Genomic DNA, 5,726 nt, shown 5'->3' with positions numbered 1-5,726 from the left:
ATCTCCTCCCATTCTTAAATTTTCAAAATCTTCTCCCTTTTTCCAAAATATTCTTATGTTTGCAATCTTTTCAAAACCTTTTTCTTAAAAATATCTTTCGCCCTTAGTGGCTTTTCTTCAAAAGTTTAGACACCGTTAATTGTCGAAACGAGCGGTTATACCCCACGATTTTGAAATTGATTGATAATAACGAGATCTTTTCCGCGTGAGAGAGCTAGTGGCATACTCGTTGATTTTATCCGAGTTGGAGCCCTTCTTTCATTTGCGACGCAAAGAACTTGTTTGTTCTCATGCTCAAGATCAATGGCTGAGTATTTCTCTCTAACGACAACAAAGTGTTTATTCGTTTTAAAAACGTTTTTTCCCAAAAGCGGAACTACATTAGCTCTGACTTCTCCATTGCACCGAGGAGGTATGTAGGCCCAAAGCTTAACGCTTTGCCGAGCTTATTTTAAAAATAAAACAAACTCTTTTTAGCACACACACACAGATTTTCAAAAAGGTTCCTGTGGAGTACCACAGATATGAGGGGTGCTTAAAACCTTCCCCTCATATAATCAACACCCGAACCTGAGTTCTCTTTTCTTGTTTTTTAAAAAAAAACAAAACTTTGGGTTTTACGTTCTTTTCCCTTTTCCTTTGAAAAAATAAAGCGCGGTGGTGACTTTCACTGAAATATTGAGTCGAGTCAATCCCATGGCTTCGATATCAGATTTTCCCCGCTACAGAAAAATGGCGACTTCACTGGGGATCCAGTTTTAAGTGTGTTAAGCCTATTTTTGTTTATCTGTGTGTTTTTATCTGTATATATTGTTGTGTGCTTTGTGTGTTTATTTTCTTTCTTTTTTTTTTCTTTTTGGTGCTCGATGGTTCCTCTGTGATGAGATAAAGTTCTAACCCGAACTTTGGTGAGTAACTTGAGATAGGAGGTGGTAAGACCAATAGTTGCATGTCAGGAGCAATCCTTAACATGAGCATCATATGGTGGAACCCCAATCAGTGGAGGCCTCATGGAAGGTAGTAGAGGTTGTTACGAATCATCGTGATAACGCTATTACTTTCAATAGTGAGTGTCCGTAGAAGCTGAATGGCCTAGAACCTTTTTAATCAATCTAAGCCTTTTTAGGATGTAGTGTAGAAACAAGATCAAGTACCAATTTGAGCTTGTTGTCATGCAATGCTACGCTCAGACGAGGTCTTTTTAGGCATATTATTGGCGCCCATGAGCAATTGTGCGTGCCGGTAGTATCCGATAGAAGATTGAAAACTCTGGGAACCTTTATAGAACCCGTTCGGCAGGTACAAAATTCCCTAGTACATACCTTTGTGGGTGGTTCTTAACCTTGACTCCATGCTCGTGACGTCGAACCTTTGAACCCTGTTTGTGCGACCATGTGTGATCTTGATTGTGATTGATGCATAAATCATGCATCCATGCATTCATTTGATTTCCAAGGAACTCATAGGTCTTTCTTTGTAAACATCATAAGTTTCATCAAACTCAATGGATCTTGGGTGTCGATGAGGTAAAAACCTTAATCCACCAAAATGGATGATTGATCTTGATGATAACTTGATCAAAGTTTTGATCCAATATAGGATTTACCTCCTTCATGTTTTGATGTTTACAAAGTAATAACTTGAATTCTTTGAAAATCAAATAAAACAAAAAAAAAACAGCAATTGCATCATTTGCATACATACATCCAGGTTGTCCAGAAAACTTATCCTTGTCTGTCTCCATCTTCAGAGTTGTTGTCTACCGTCAAGCTGATTCCTCCACACAAGTACGGAACTAGAGCCAACGTCAGATTGAGAATGGAATACCAAGAGCAACACAATGCAGAGGTCAGAATGGAAATTGAAGAATTGAAGTCAGGCATGACCAAGTTAACTGAAATGCTGCAAGTTTTGATTGCTAGAGGAGAACCGCCTCAGAAGACTGTCATTGTTGAAGTCTCAAGTGCTGATGTTGACCCTCAACCTACTCAACAACCACCTTCTACATGGCCTGAGTTTGGTTTGCCTCATGGTTACACTCCTCCTTTCGAGAAGACTCCTGGTATTGGTCAATCTTCACAACTTGTGATTGGTCAAGCTTCAAATCCAGTGTTTCATGCTCCTGTCTTCACTGAATCTCAACCTATTGTGCATACGGTTGCTCAGCCTACTTATGTGAATCCTCTGTTTGAATATCAAGCTGCCCGTTCCCAGAATGGAAGTCAAGGAGATGCTGGAGATATTGAAGATGTCAAAGAGCAGTATCAAACTTTAGAAAAGCGCCTGAGAGCCATGGAAGGAAATGATTACTTTGGGGTTGCTGCTGAGAATATGTGTTTGGTTTCCAACTTTGTCATGCCTGCAAAATTCAAGACTCCTGAGTTTGAGAAGTATAAGGGGAACACTTGCCCAAGAAGCCATTTGACCATGTACTATCGCAAAATGGCTGCTTATACCCATAATGATAAATTGCTTATCCATTGCTTTCAGGATAGTTTGAGTGGAGCTTCACTGAAATGGTATATGGGACTTGAGAGTAATCACATTCATTGTTTCCAAGATCTGACTGATGCTTTCATGAAGCAGTATAAGTACAATCTGGACATGGCACTTGATCGCCGACAATTGCAAAACATTTCTCAAAAAGAGAAAGAATCTTTCAAAGAATATGCTCAACGTTGGAGAGAATTGGCTTCCCAAGTTGAACCACCTCTGGCTGAGAAAGAATTGACTGGAATGTTCATGGATACTCTCTCCCCTTTCTACTGGGAGAAAATGATTGGAAGTGTGTCCTCAAATTTTACAGACTTGGTTACTATTGGCCAGAGACTCGAAGAAGGAATCAAGAATGGGAAAGTTGCTAATGTTGCTGAATCCTCTGGTGGATCGAAGAAACCTTATGGAAACTTCCACAAGAAGAAAGAGAATGAGACCAATGCTGTGTCTGATGACAGAAGGGGATCTCGTCGTAGACCTCAAAATGGTGATCAACCTTATGTAGCTGCTGTTGCTCCTGTGCAAGTTCAAGCTGTTAAGCGGAATCAAATTCGTAATAGGGTCGACTTTGATCCTATCCCCATGACTTATACGGAACTGTATCCTGCTTTGGGCCAAAAAGGGTTGATTACAACAAGAGCTATGCCGCCTCCTCGAAATCCTCTCCCTGATGGTTTCAGATCTGATCTTCATTGTCCTTTCCATCAAGGTGCAGCAGGCCATGATTTGGAAAGATGCTTCCCTCTAAAGGAAAGGGTTCAAGAGTTGGTGAGATCAAAGATGCTCTCTTTCAAGGATATGGGTCCTAATGTTGTCACTAATCCTTTGCCAGATCAAAGTGGCTGACGATAAGTCAAAGCCCAATTTTCCTAAAGCCAAGTGTTTCAGACGAGATAGCTCATCTTTGTTGCTGATTAGTCACTAGGCCTTGATTCTGTACTGTTTGTATTTCCTTTATTGTGCTGTTTACTTTTAGACTTTGTTTGTTTCTGAATGGTGATTTTAATGAAATGAGCATTGCATATTTTGAATTCATTAACATCCACTGTGTTTATGTTTATACCTTCTTTACAAAACTTTTTCTTCCATTTTCTTTCTCTATCAAATTTGTGTTTTATGCAAAGATTGGAGGGAGGATGATGACAACGAAATACCCAAGTTGTTGAACTGTATGCTTTCAAATAAAACTCTGCTGATGATGTACAGGCATTGTTTCAATTCCCAAACACTGGAGAAATAAGGAAGTTAATCCCTTGTCAACCCCTCTGAGCCTTCGAAGTTGGTGTTTCTTTCTGTATGAAAAAACCCGCATTTTTAACCTGGGGCAGGGTAGTTCTCAGTTAATTTGGTTGTGCATTCTATTTTAAGAGAATCATTCAGTACACCTTTCAACAAGTGTTTCAATCACAAGCTTTCCTCCGCATACATCAAAGAAATGTTGGAGATGTAAATTAAAAGCCAATGATGGTTCATCTTAATCATTAAGCAAGGCAGTCACTATCTTTCAAAAAAAAATGTATCAAAAAATGTATACAAAGAAAAGCCTGCTAAGTCAAAACCAAAAATGATGACTTAGGCAAAAATAAGGGCATCCCGCTGACTGTAAGTTCAAAATAAACAGTTCAGGCAAAAGTTAGGGATATATAAAAAGAAAAGATGAAAAAAGAGAAGTCAATAAATTCCCTAAACAACAAAATGTTGTGATATCAAAAGGAAGAAGTGATCGCCATCTCAAAAGTTCTCTTTGCTTGTGAAATATCATCATTATTAAAGGTGCAATTCCAGAAGTCTCTTGGAACCTGAATGCATAAGTTGAATTAACTGAGTTTTAGGACTGGAGATCATCACGAAGGGGGTGGGTACAATCAAATTTTGAGCCTTATATCCTTTGTTTCTGAAACCGTGAACCTGGCCACGTTACAACCTTTAAAAGACCTAATTGAGGCAAGGTTTGTTTGAAAGCATACTACAACAAGGTTGCGTGAGCTGACTCCCATGAGATTTTCCAATCATTTGTTTGATATCATGCCTTTGCTTTATCTTTCACTTTGAATGTCTTAACCTTTATGTTTTGACCAGTGATTCCATTTGCTTTACATCAATAGCATCTTTCCAAAAATAATTTTGATTTCAAAAATATTCTTTGAGCATTGCATTAAAATTACCATTCTTGAATGAACATTTTATTTTCAAGTAGGCACTCATTTTTCAGGAAGTTCAAACAGTCGAGAAACTTGATCAGTGATCCTATCAGGGGCACGTTATTTCAAGATCCTGTTATTCATTCAAGATTTGTTTATCAGAATACCATTTCAAGACTTGTAATGGGGCAAGCCATCCCAACAATCATTTAAGAACTGAAGCCATGATCAGTTCATCCCCAATACATTCCAGCTGAAGCCATGATCAGTTAACTTGCAACAATTAGTGAATCAGGGGCAATCTTCTTCAGCAATCCCCAAGCAGTTTTATCAGCCCTTCTCAAAGGATCATTGTTTTGATACAGTTACCAGTGTAATAGAAGTATGTCCAAGCATCTTCTTCGTAAGCAGAATTGACAGAGTTCTCGTGTTGAGAAATCAGAGTTTTAATCATGCCTCACAAAAGAGTCTACCTAAGTTGTTACAAACAATTGCATTGCATTGATCATATATCATGCATAGAAAATTCAACATCATGCATTGAAACAAATTTCATACTCATTTGCATTTTCCAAGGTCCTGTTGCTATCAACATCTTCACCTTGAGATCAAAGTCCAACTTACTTGGCACCTATCCAAAACAGATACTTGTTTGTCTTGTCCGTCTAGTGTTGTTCCTAGATGTATCTTTTCTTCTTTTAGTGTCATTCCTGAAAGATTTCGATCATGTTTTATCTTGATTGTCTCTGATCATGCTTTATCCTGATCACTTACACCATGTTTTATCTTGGTTCCCTTCAATCATGTTTTATCTTGATTGTATCTAATCATGCTTTATCCTGATCGCTTTCGACCATGTTTTATCTTGGTTATCTAATCATGTTTTACCTTGATTGTCATTTGGTATTTTTCAATCATGTTTTACCTTGATTGTCATTTGATGTTATCCAATCATTTTTTACCTTGATTATCCCTTAATGACATCCAATCATGTTTTACCTTGATGGACCTGTGATGATTATCTAATCATGTTTTACCTTGATGGACCTGTGATGGTTATCTAATCATGTTTTACCTTGATTGTTCGTT

Source organism: Vicia villosa, linkage group LG4 (genome assembly GCF_029867415.1).
Source record: "Vicia villosa cultivar HV-30 ecotype Madison, WI linkage group LG4, Vvil1.0, whole genome shotgun sequence".
Lineage (NCBI taxonomy): Eukaryota > Viridiplantae > Streptophyta > Magnoliopsida > Fabales > Fabaceae > Vicia > Vicia villosa.
Note: the sequence above shows the minus strand (reverse complement) of the source record.